Source organism: Tiliqua scincoides, chromosome 2 (genome assembly GCF_035046505.1).
Source record: "Tiliqua scincoides isolate rTilSci1 chromosome 2, rTilSci1.hap2, whole genome shotgun sequence".
Taxonomy (NCBI): domain Eukaryota; kingdom Metazoa; phylum Chordata; class Lepidosauria; order Squamata; family Scincidae; genus Tiliqua; species Tiliqua scincoides.
This window is the reverse complement of record NC_089822.1, coordinates 175,246,010-175,259,016: the sequence shown is the minus strand read 5'-3', so window position 1 is coordinate 175,259,016 and position 13,007 is coordinate 175,246,010. Positions and strand designations below refer to the sequence as shown.

At 43.8% G+C, this 13,007-nt stretch overlaps 1 protein-coding gene across 2 annotated transcripts in view; it reads right to left on the bottom strand.

The window, feature by feature from the left end:
• Positions 1-13,007, bottom strand: part of DOCK2 (dedicator of cytokinesis 2) — a 337,258-nt gene that overhangs the window by 145,044 nt on the left and 179,207 nt on the right. The window lies entirely within an intron of this gene.

The following is a 13,007-nucleotide window of genomic DNA, read 5'->3' as shown; positions in this document are numbered from 1 at the left end:
CTTAATGCAGGCTTTTGCCCCAGGACCCCAGCCTCTAACCGAGCAGGTAACTTCACATATACCATGGCCAAAAAATACTACAGCAGGGGACTGTTCTATTAGCCCGTCCCGTTAGGGAGAAGGGTGGGATAAAAATAAAGTTTTATTATTATTATTATTAGCCCTAAAGAGCTGTGGACTGTTTATACACAGTTCTGCAGAAATAGTGTGCCTGAGCACTCCATACATTTTTCAATTTTGAGATTAAGCCTGGAGCTGAGCAAACATGCCAGCTTCCCTTAAATATTAGGTTAACTAATGCATTTTGAATTAAGATACAATAGACGCATAAAGATGTTAATTTATGGTTATGCTCACACCATGAAACAATCACTCTAGAAGAGAAAAATATTTCATATCGGTGGATTACAATAGATTTTTTTTCCTTTATAGAAGCTGAGACCGTATATATTATGTATGATTTAAGACAGGGAAGTGAAGCATTCATGCAGAGCAATTGAAAAAATGCCAAAAAGTTCTCTCTGCTGAGTTTGATGTGCCTTTTCATGCTGTTTTTCTTGTGGCTCCAGATTTTGAAGGTACTTAGTAAAATGTAGCTTACTAAATGAATTCAAGATGAGGCTACACCCTGGACTTTTTAATAGCTTTTTCTGAGCATAGTAACAATGATAGCACAGAGAGTATTAGGACTGCACATGATGACATCATGGACCCTGAAGCACACTTAAGGAAAAGGGGAGCAACACATTCCACTCCAAGCTATCTTACTTGGGACCAGGACAGACAGGGCAGTTAGCTGCAAGGAAGCTCTCCCCTTCATGCTTTCCTTCTAGTATTGCTCAAGGATTAATTCAAGAACATGCTGAGCCACATTTAGAGGCAGATTCTTCTCATCTCTTCCAGCATGCGCACACATAGCATACTACATACATCCTCCTTGATGAACCAAACCCACTACAGTTCAGTCCTTCCAGGAAGTTAACAAGGAACGGTACAGAAAAAGTCCCATACTGAGTTAGACTCTGCATCTGTATGTATACCAATCTTCTCTGTGGCAGTTCTGCAGTGCTCCCTTTCTTTGCTTACCCTTATGTACTTGAGTATAAGTCAATCTTGTAAATAAGTCAAAAAAATCTTGGAGCCAAAAATCCAGACATTTCCTATGACTCATGGATAAGTCAAGTTTGGAGGGAGGTTGTTGCCTCCATGGAGGCAATTCCAGTGAGACAACTTGATGCAGCTGCAATGAAATGGGAAGTTCCATTGCATACAATACAGGCTTTCCTTATCCCTTCCCTTAAACCAAACTTGGTGCTGCTGCATCCATACAGGTTTGTTCCCTCCCTCTAACCAACCCAGGATGGTGTTGCTGCAAACAAACTTGATACTGCTGCAATGGAATGGAATGTTCTGTCCCACAATTGACCCAGGTTGGTGTTGCTGCAAACATGCTCTGCGCAGCTCAGAAAACACAGGCAGGTACACGTGTAATGGCTCTCTCTCTCTCTCACACACACACACACACACACACCTCTAAGGGTTACTCTAAGACAGGGTTGTCCAAGCTTTTTGGCAGGAGGGCCACATCATCTCTCTGACACTGTGTTGGGGGCCGGGAAAAGAATTAATTTACATAAATGACTATATTGGAGGTGAAACTTGTATGAATGAATGAAAGTCTCGCAATATCTCAAGGCCTATAAAAGGCCTTGTGTAAAGCAAGGACAGACTTTTCTTCGATGCTTCACAGACATGAAACAGCAAGCAGTGGAGGAAGCCCTCACCCCACAGCTCTTGCAAGAGGTTGAACAGTCAACCCTCACGCTGAGAGCAGTCATGTTGGACCAGTGTGGGCTCCAGCAAGCATCCAGCAAGCCAGAGTCTCATTGAAGACTGGGAGATCCCTGCGGTCCAGATTGGGGGTCCCCGAGGGCCGCAAATGGCCCCCAGGTCGGGGTTTGGGCACCCCTGCTCAAAGACTTAGACTTTCTCCTGGGTAAAGGGATTAGCCCTTAAGTTTTTGCTTCAAGGCCATGCATATTTTGGGCTATTTCATGGCAATTTGGAATTTTCTATAAAGAGAAAATGGCTGCTAAATGGTAGTAAGCGTCATGGAAGAGAAGAGTTGCTTCTTGATAAGGAAAATGAACCAGAGTTTTCTGCGCTGATCACTGGTCTATCTGCTGATTTTACTGTATCACATTCTAGTCAAATCCTATCTTCAATCTTTTAACATTAGAAGCCTGAAGACAGAGCACTGTGACTTCTTAATTACTATTGCACAGTACTTAGGAACTTTAGGAGCTTTCTAGACAGATAATGATATATGCCTGACTCCACAAGTCATGCCATTGACAGGGCAGGACTATCTCTTCTGTCAAATAAGCCACAGAGCAAACATGCAATAGAATTAACCAGGAGTTTATCACTTTGGTGCATATAGTCTTCAGAATTACCATCACAGACACTTCAATGTAAAAGCACTGAAATTCGGGGCATTTCAAAAATGGTATATGAAAATTTGGATTGTTTTGGCTAAATAGTTGAAGATTTTCAGGGAGTAATGAACACCATGAGCATATGCACTGCCTCCGTATCGTTTATGAACCAAAGAATCACAAAATGCAGGTTTGCACTCTGGACAGAGCTTTTTGCTTTAAAAATCTGGAGTATTTATCTCCTACAGTTCTAGGTACAGGTCAGTCCTCTTTATCTGAGGATTTGGTATCTGCAGATTTGACTATTTGCAGGTTCTGAAACTGCGCCGTTGGACCAACCTGTACCCTCCAGATGAGTCCAGAGGGTGTTCTGAAAAATAGAACCTCCCAGTACTCAAGTGATTGGGTGGGGTGGGGGAGTACAAGGGTCCTTAATGCAATCCAGAAGCTCTGCTCTACATTTCTCCCAATTTCTGGCAAATAATTTCCTCCTCTTTAGCCTTCTAGTAATAGTGACTGATGGGGCTATCACAAAAGGTAAGGGGGATAAGGCCCCCTCTAATGCAAGCACAGAAATAACAAGAAACTTCTAGCTTCTGTTTTATAAATGACTAGTGGAGCTGCCTCCCAAACAGCACCCACACAATCTTCTTTGTGGCAGCTCTGTAGCTGTCCCTTTCTTAGCTTAGTTCTTAGGTTCATAAATTTGGATCCAGGTTGTATTTCACTTTATGATAAATATTCTTAAACTAATGCCAGTTCATTTTCCAAAAGCATGTGCATGGCAGCCTCTTTCCTATCCATCATCTGAGGCCTTTCATTTTTCAGCATTGCAAGGCGCCCCAAATACACATAGCCTTGTATGTATCTACTCATCAACAGGCTTTCAAATCTGCTTGTCATACTGTATAAAAGTCTCTCCCTTCACATAGAACAGAGGGTTGCAAGCCTTTGTGTCAGACAGCTGAAAGCCTGTGAGTTTCTTCAGAGTAATTGTATTTAATTCAGCCATAATACTGCATCTATCAATATCTGCAATGGAAATGGGGCCGATGCTTATTGAAAAACGCACACACACCCCTTTCTAATGCATCTAGTGTCACTTCTCAAAATATTAACCATGTGAAATACCAAGAACAAATTTAGCATTCCTGTAACAAGCAAGCACAGATTGGAAGGCAGACGTCAGACTCTAAAGATAGGTAATTCTGTAACTGAGTATTTTGCAAAAATTTAAACCATTTGGCTAGGACATAAGATGATGAAAAAACAATTTTTTTAGCACCCCATAATGTTGTGTCTGTATTCACACACATGCAGAGAGAGAGAGAGAGAGAGAGAGAGAGAGATTTAAAAGGCCAACTTAGGGCAGCCACAATGCAGCCCTGAGGCAAGTGACTGCCCCTCCACTACAGGATGCAGCTCATGCCCTGTTGGCATGGATGCATCAGCACTAGAAAGTTGGATAGGATTGGGCCCTTAGTTTGCCATCCTATACATGCTTAACTAGGAGTAATCAATGGAACTTACTTCTGAGTAGACATGCCTAGGTCTGCACTTAACTCTCTGGATATACAAATTAATTAGTATATATTAATCTTGAAGGATTTATTAACTATAAGTGTCAAACAATGTAAATTAAGACATACTGCTGGCAATGCTTCTAGTGACCCAAGCAATGTTCTATTCTGAATTCTCATGTACAGATGAAGGCAGCAAGCAAAAAAATGCTCAGCTATAAAAAAATATTAATGCACACACCCAATTTAAAGTATTCTCGGTGTATCATCCTTCATTATACTCATATGTGATTGCATACAATGAGCAGTTACCAACAGGAAATGTTCTAACCCAGTGGTTCTCAAACTTTTAGCACTGGGCCCACTTTTTAGATGTCATGACTGGAAGTGACATCATCAAACAGGAAAATTTAACAATCCTAGGCTGCAATCCTACCCGGCAGCAGTAAAGAAGGCCAATTCTATGCTTGGGATCATTAGAAAAGGTATTGAGAACAAAACGGCTAATATTATAATGCCGTTGTACAAATCGATGGTAAGGCCACACCTGGAGTATTGTGTTCAGTTCTGGTTGCTGCAACTCAAAAAAGACATAGTGGAAATGGAAAAGGTGCAAAAGAGAGCGACTAAGATGATTACGGGGCTGGGGCACCTTCCTTATGAGGAAAGGCTACGGCGTTTGGGCCTCTTCAGCCTAGAAAAAAGGCGCCTCAAGGGGGACATGATTGAGACATACAAAATTATGCAGGGGATGGACAGAATGGATAGAGAGATGCTCTTTACACTCTCTCATAACACCAGAACCAGAGGACATCTGCTAAAATTGAGTGTTGGGAGAGTTAGAACAGACAAAAAAATATTTCTTTACTCAGTGTGTGGTTGGTCTGTGGAACTCCTTGCCACAGGATGTGGTGACAGTGTCTGGCCTGGACGCCTTTAAAAGGGGATTGGACAAGTTTCTGGAGGAAAAATCCATTACGGGTTACAAGCCATGATGTGCATGTACAACCTCCTTATTACAGAAATGGGCTATGTCAGAATGCCAGATGCAAGGGAGGGTACCAGGATGCAGGTCTCTTGTTGTCTGGTGTGCTCCCTGGGGCATTTGGTGGGCTGCTGTGAGATACAGGAAGCTGGACTAGATGGGCCTATGGCCTGATCCAGTGGGACTGTTGTAGGAGTAAGGCCCATTGACTGTCATTGTTAAAAGCATATACATAGTACCCTGTTAAAGATACAGATGTGTAACATTTCCCCAAATGCAGTCACCTACCATGGTAGCATCAAGTCTAATATACTAAAAATAAAATATTGAAATGAATGGGGTCCCACCTGAAATTGGCTCGCAACCCACCTAGTGGGTCCTGAGAAACACTGTACTACCCTAAATCAACATCATTTTATTTCAAAACTTTCAGCTGAACTTGTGTGAAACAATGGTAACATACAGCTTTCTTTCAAATCCTACACCTCAGTTTGTTCCTATAAAATTTCAGTCATGTCATGCCTCTGTGCCTGGCATTGTGGTAGGCTTCAATATCCAGCAGTGCCAAGTAAATCACTGCAGTTGAACCAATCCAAATGAAAAGTTCATTGAAGAGCTGAATAGTGTAAACCTATACACAATGACATAGAAGTAAGTCCCATTGAAGTATTGCACCTGTTGTGCTAGGCACATATGTACAAATGTGAGCCAGGATGGTGTAGTGCAGAGGTTCCCAAACTCTCTGGGAGAATTTGGGACCTCGTAAGTGCTAGCAGGGGCGGGGGCGGCAACAGCGCTCCCATGAATGTGATGCAACACGAAAAAGGGGTTTTAAAAAACTTATTGTGGGTTGCAGTAAGGAAAGTGAGGGGAGACTGCAGACGTCTCTGCAGACCACCTTGTGCCTCAAAACTGCTGCCAATCGAAATTGTGACCCACTTCTGGTTTTTGGAGTAAGTTTTTAAAAAACCCCTTTCTCGTGCTTTAGTGCAATTGCAGAAGTTCCGTCAGCAGAAGGTCACCATGCCCCTTAAGGAGGTAGCAACTTTTTCTCTATGGCTGTGGCATTGCTACACCCCAGTTTGAGAACCTCTGGTGTAGTGGTTTGGGAGTTGGACTTATACGTGGAAGATCTAGGTTCAAAACCCAACTAACATGAAGCTTCCTGGGTGACCTTGCATCCGTCACTATCTCTCAGCCTCACTCTCATCTCACGGGGTTGTTGTGAGGACGAAAGGAGGGAAGGAACTATGTACACCACCCTGAGCTCCATGGAGGAAGGGCTGTATAAAAATGTGAAAAATAAATGCACAGGGCTCAGTCAAGATTGTGCACACAGTGAGGAAAAGCATGCAAACTTGAGGCTTGTTCCCATAGTGCTCCATGTTTATGACTCAGATGTGTAGGCCTTATGGAAATAAGCCATTATAGGACATAGACTGGCATATAATTTTTTACTGGCACAGCAAAAATAGTACTCTTCACGTGTTTTCAGCATTGAAAATTCTACTCCAACTATGAGAAAAGATCTTAAGAAGTCAGCATAATTACAGGAGCAGCAAGTAATACAAACGTAATCACCTTATACTTTAATCTACAGATGAAACAAATGTGATACTAGGCATATGTATTACATAAGAGAAGCCCAAGCAGACTCCTGAGATTTATACTGCAACAGAAGTCATAAGAGGCTATGTTAATACAAGCTCTCTTCAAATTAAAAACAAAAGTTCAGGAGCACATACAGCTGCTAGGCAACAATGCACTGATCTACCAGCACAAGAAAGCAAATTAAATCAAAAGTGCTGTATTGTTAAGACACAGGTACATCAGAGCTCAAGCTTGAAGGGACATAGATAGACAATTTGCAGACTGGGGCAAGGAAATGTGAGGAATTCAAAAGGAAAATATAGCGATGTCCTCTTCTGCTCTCTATATGCCATCCCCATTTCAAATGGTACTGAGTACAGTATTGGTATTACATATTTGGGGATCATATCATACATCAGTCACATAAATTAACCAACATCAAAAACCACCATAATTGCATTCACATGTCCCAATAAAGCTCAAGACAAGCATGTCCGAGAATTAATCAAGCCATAGTGTTATTGAGATATATACACCAGACATTAACCCCCGGGAGCTGGGGAATAAGAATAGACCCTCAGTTTGGTTGTACTTGTCGTAAGAGGCGACTAAACAGCCACCGGGTAGATGGGACTCCTTAGCCTGGGAAGGCAGCTCATCTGAGAGAAGGAAAACTCTGATCCCAAACCTCCACTGCCTTGTGGCTACATCCAGTTATGGAAAAGGCTTCAGGAGTCAACCTTGAGGCAAAATCCGGAGCCAGAGTCCCTGAGGTAGTTCATGGTTGAACACAGTCACGTTCTAGCAACTCCTGCGACGCTGCTGGAACCAACCGTACTGGCTTCTGCCTTTCTACTGGACCTTTCTACTTTCTACAGTGACGTGGAGAGGGGGGATTTGCTGCATGAGTAACAGTCTATCCTCCATATCTACTTTACCCAGGCTTCACGCACTGGAAAGGACACTCTGTTCCAGAACCACTATTCAGAGCATGATACCATAGTCTTCTGAGACTGAAGGATGCCAACAAGGAACACCAGACATGCTGAGGTCTTAACTATATTGCCACTCCATCTCTTTTTTGGTGTGGGTTCCCTTCCTTGGAGGAGACAGCAGCTGTCTATTCCCCCTATGAAGGTTCCCATTACGGCTCTAAGACAGTGGTTTCTAAATCAGAGGTTATAACCCAAATGACGGTTCTGTGGATGTTCCTGACACTCATGAGAATACAGTGTTCCTTGTAGCTATGTGGCTGTGCAGCTGAAAGCCCCCTATAGCTTCCTTCTTGGTGCTCCAGAGTTCAGTAATGATGATGGTGGCACCATCATTGAGCGTTCTAGATCATCATCATCATTCAACGTGTATCAACTCCATGGATTTCTGGAGCCAGAAAAGCTGTATATGTCACTGCCAAAACATTTGAAAAACATTGCTCTAAGTCAAGGGTTCCTAAAGTGGGCATCGCAACACCTTAGGGAAGAGGTTTTCAGATTGGGGCGTTGAGGGCCCTGGCCTCTTTGCCCTTAAGGGGCGGGGGAAGCCAGGAGGGAGGGAGGAGGCAGTGGCGCTGCCCAGGATTGCGCCACTCAGGGGGCTGCAAGAGCTTGGCTGCACTTACCACAGCCTCCTGCAGCCTCCTGCGTGAGCGTCTGCATGGCTCCCAGAGGCTTCCAAAATGAAAGTGGGGCAATCGCGTCCCGCCTCCGCTAAACCAGAAACAGAGCGCGATCGCTCCACTTTCATTTCTGATGGGGCTGCAGGGACTGGGGTGCACCCTCCAGTCCCATCAGCATCTTTCCCTGCGTGCGGGGAGCCCTGCACAAGCCTCTGCACGGTTCCCCAGGTCAGCAGCAGTGAAAGTGGAGCGATCGCGATCCACTTCCGGTTTTGCGGAGGCAGAGCACGATCACTCACATTCACTGCTGCTGACCTGGGGAGCCCTGCAGAGGCTTGTGCAGGGCTCCCCGCACCCCAGGACGGCTGCTGCAGGAACTGGTGGTGCATCCCAGTACCTGCAGCCCTCCTGAGTGGCGCAATCCTGGGAATCACGTTGCTGCCTCCCCCCCGCCCCCACAAGGACTTACTGCGGGTTTTCCAGAAGAGTTTGAAAACCGCAGACTTAGGGCATTGTGGCACACTCACAGGGGTGGCACAGAACATCCCTGATGACTTCTACACTGTTCTCCCAGGTGCCACCATCTTGGATCTCATAAAATCTCGCAAGATTTAGGCACCTTCATTTTGGGTCTCATGAAGTTTGGGTGCCATCATCTTGGTTCTTCATGAGATATCATGAGATCCAAGTTGGCATCACCTGGTTGAATTGGGATGAAGAGGCTGCAAGGGCCTCATTGTGACCTAGTTAAGTTTGGGAACCACGGCTTTAAGTGAATTTTCACTACAAGCTGAGAACCCTTTGAGGTTTACCTTATAGTCCATGGGGCAGGGGGCTCCCAGCCAGTATCCCCTAGCCAAGAAGCCTCAGGGGAACAGTTCTAGACTTGCCTCTGGGGACCTCTCATTGAACACTCCACTTCTCCAGGATGCACCCTATGCCTCCTACAAACACTATATTTGCCATAATGAAAGGGTTAGCTTTTCTCCAATACTGAAGAATACCAGGAATGTTCAAGAGTGGTTCAAAAAGCAAATTAATTCCTCCAAACACTCTTCTATCTTCCTCACATCTAATGCTTTTACTATATTTTGGCAATGCAACCACTGGGATGTTCTTTCATAAATGGATTGTTCTGATAAAGAAGCAAAAATAGCATGCCATTTGAAGGCTCATCTGAAATCCGCTAACCATTCAAACCACATGCCTGATCCAGGATTAATGCGACCTAGCTTCTGGTCTTTATTAATATGAATACTCCCCAAACTTATGACAGACAGTGCTACATTTTCTCACCTTTTCTACCAGTCCTCTGAATATGACGAGACATATAATTTAGGGCATAGATTATTGAAATACCACAGTGGTTTCTTTTTATATTTTTTTTTTTACATCTATCTACTAAAACGTTTGAAAGCAAGAAAATTGGTGCTATTACAGTACATTGTCTACAAAGCTGTACTGATCGTTTATTAGTTGTGTTTAGAAACACAGAAGTGGACTCACAAAAGACAGGCGATAGCAGGCAATCTTCAGTTTTTTAGTTCTGCAAATGGCATTCCTCATTGCTATTTATCTGGAGGACATTTAAATTGTAATAAAAGGCAAGTAAAAACACCATCTTTTGAAATGAATTTTAATAAAAGCTAAGTAAAAATACCTGCCTCTTAATATTTGTTTAAAAAAAACCAAAAAAACACAAAAAACTACTGGGTTTAACCTAAGAGCTTCAGTAGGGTTTTCAGCATGATTTGACAGGCTTTAAAAGCAAGTCTATTAGCAAGAATATAAGCAAAGCAAACTTGAAAAAATAATTTTACCTGTGCGAATCTAGAATTATTATTGTTCCTATTCAGAAGCCTTATATTTTGTAGTATATGTGGAGGTCCGTAATCAATGCAATACATCATTGAATAATATTGCTTGATTATCCTTTATGTTTGCATCACAACTCCAAGCAATTTTGGAGGCCATAATCATACAGTACTGGAACTGTTGCATAATGCCCTCTATTTTTTTTCCTTTTCACATTTTCATGTAATTTCTGCTTGATTAATATCAATTTGGAACAATGTAAAAATGTATAAATGTATCACCTCAAAAGAAAATACAGTCACTTTTCCTGGTGCTACTGTTTTCCATTCATTCCACAACTTTCAGGGAGAACCAGGAGTTTACTTCCCCTGTCTCCATAATTTGCAGTACCATTACATGTTTACAGAGCAGCCCTGCTGGACCAGGTCAAAAGTCAATCCAGTCCAATATTCCATTTCCCACAGTAGTCCACCAGCAGCCTCCAGGAAGCCTATAAGTAGCAGAAAAGGCATACTTCTTCTCATTGATCCCCTGCAACTGATATTCAGAGGTATATGCTGTATAACCCAAAGTCACAAATAGCCATCATGACTAACAGCCATTAATAGAGCTGTTGCCCATGAACTCACCCAACCTCCTTTTAAAGCCATTAAAGCTAGTGGCAATCATCACATCTTGTGGCAATGAATTCCACAGACTAATTATGCACTATGTGAAGTACTTTTTTTGGTCCATCTGAAATATCCTGCCAATCAGTGGTTGACCCTGATTCTAATACGTGAGAGATGAATTTAAAAAAAACAACAACTTATCTTTCTCCACAGCAAGCATAATTTAATATTTGCCAATCATGGCCTCCCTTAATCAATTTCACACTGAAAAGCCCCAAATGTAGCTTCACAAGGAAGGGGCTCCAGTTCTCTAAGCATTTTGGTTGCCCTCTTTTGCACCTTTTCTAGCTCTATAATTTGTGACAACCAGAACTGTACAAATACGGCCACACCACATGTTTGTACAGGGGCATTATAATATTAAAGGCGCAGTCCTAGCCCCTTATGTCAGTGCTTTCCAGCACTATTAGGGCAATGCAGCTCTGAGGTAAGGGAACAAACATTCCCTGGCTTTGAGGAGGCCTCCGTAAGTGACACCCAACTGCAAGATGCAGCACATGTCCCATTGGCACCGCCATGCCAGTGCTGGAAAGCACTGACATAAGGGGTTAGGATTGTGCCCTCCATCTTGGCAACCTTCAGTCTCGAAAGACTATGGTATCGCGCTCTGAAAGGTGGTTCTGGCACAGCGTCTAGTGTGGCTGAAAAGGCCAATCCGGGAGTGACAATCCCTTCCACACCGGGAGCAAGTGCAGTCTGTCCCTGGTCTGTCTCCCTGGCTATGGGCCTTCCTTCTTTGCCTCTTAGCCTCAGACTGTTGGCAAAGTGTCTCTTCAAACTGGGAAAGGCCATGCTGCACAGCCTGCCTCCAAGCGGGCCGCTCAGAGGCCAGGGTTTCCCACTTGTTGAGGTCCATCCCTAAGGCCTTCAGATCCCTCTTGCAGATGTCCTTGTATCGCAGCTGTGGTCTACCTGTAGGGCGCTTTCCTTGCACGAGTTCTCCATAGAGGAGATCCTTTGGGATCCGGCCATCATCCATTCTCACAACATGACCAAGCCAACGCAGGCGTCTCTGTTTCAGCAGTGAATACATGCTAGGGATTCCAGCACGTTCCAGGACTGTGTTGTTTGGAACTTTGTCCTGCCAGGTGATGCCGAGGATGCGTCGGAGGCAGCGCATGTGGAAAGCGCTCAGTTTCCTCTCCTGTTGTGGGCGAAGAGTCCATGACTCGCTGCAGTACAGAAGTGTACTCAGGACGCAAGCTCTGTAGACCTGGATCTTGGTATGTTCCGTCAGCTTCTTGTTGGACCAGACTCTCTTTGTGAGTCTGGAAAACGTGGTAGCTGCTTTACCGATGCGCCTGTTTAGCTCGGCATCGAGAGAATGAGTGTCGGAGATCGTTGAGCCAAGGTACACAAAGTCATGGACAACCTCCAGTTCATGCTCAGAGATTGTAATGCAGGGAGGTGAGTCCACATCCTGAACCATGACCTGTGTTTTCTTCAGGCTGATTGTCAGTCCAAAATCTTGGCAGGCCTTGCTAAAACGATCCATGAGCTGCTGGAGATCTTTGGCAGAGTGGGTAGTGACAGCTGCATCGTCGGCAAAGAGGAAGTCACGCAGACATTTCAGCTGGACTTTGGATTTTGCTCTCAGTCTGGAGAGGTGCAGACATGTCCCATTGGCACCGCCATGCCAGTGCTGGAAAGCACTGACATAAGGGGTTAGGATTGTGCCCTAACAGTCTTATTTTCAGTCCCTTTCCTAATGATCCCTATCCAGCTTCTCTGCAATATCCACGTCATCTTTAAGCTTCCCTTTATTCCCACATTACACTTCAGGAGATTGTTCAAGTGCAGTGTTCAAGTCTGGGAATCAGATGAGTTTAATCCTAAACACTGGAACTTTGTGAGGCCTCTACACTTTATGTGGCAGACACAACTGCTACTTCATGCTGGTGTTGCACTGGTGCTCACTGCAGCAAATACTTAAAGTATGGATGGCTTATATTACATCATTAAATCTCTGGACTCATGTATCTAGGAACCCTGATTGGATTTTTAAGATATGTTTTGTGTTTTTTTCTGCAGGAAACACTGGATGACGTACAACCCCCAATCACATTTTCCACATAATGGGTACCACTGCACTTTCATGATTCCGTTTCATGACTTCACATTGACCCAAACAATACATAACAAGCATACTTATAGCCATAGACTTAGCACTAATTCACACATTACACAGAAGTGAGGAAAGCAGAAGCATTAGCCACTTGTGCTTCTGCTTTAGTATGTGAAGTGGAGACCTCTACATCACATATGCAAATGAGTCCACGAACCACAGAATCCCACTTCTTATTAGGGCCAGAGCTGCAAGGCCCAATTAAAAATTTTTGTGTGGCCCAGAGGAGCAGGTGGACCACCCACTGC